Source organism: Diachasma alloeum, unplaced genomic scaffold, assembly GCF_001412515.2.
Source record: "Diachasma alloeum isolate Michigan unplaced genomic scaffold, Dall2.0 Dall_scaffold_00194, whole genome shotgun sequence".
NCBI lineage: Eukaryota > Metazoa > Arthropoda > Insecta > Hymenoptera > Braconidae > Diachasma > Diachasma alloeum.
In genome coordinates this window covers 2,005,759-2,006,144 of record NW_021680359.1, presented here as the reverse complement: position 1 = coordinate 2,006,144, position 386 = coordinate 2,005,759, and positions in this window count along the sequence as shown.

Genomic DNA, 386 nt, shown 5'->3' with positions numbered 1-386 from the left:
CCATTCATCTAAATCTCGCAATAATCTGCGAAAAATCTTATTCATTAATCTATTATTATTGAATTAATCCCATTATATGTAGATCGCTGGAGAACGAAAACGTTCCAACCGTTCAAACGAGTTGGAATGTTTTCTCTCTCCTTCTTCTCCATTTTCTCACTCACTCGCACTCGTTCNCCTCAAATGATTCTTTTTCTCGCATTCAGTCCGTGATGCTCCACAGGCCCGTGCGCGCATGCGTAAATGGTTGGAACAATGCTGTAGGGAGTGGGAGCGAGACGGAGACTTCTCTCTCGCACAAAAGGTTCTCATTCCCGGCGCCGGATTTAGGGGTTGGAGCTAGAAAATTGCGTTTAACTTTGAATCCATAGGAGATTCGCGGGTAC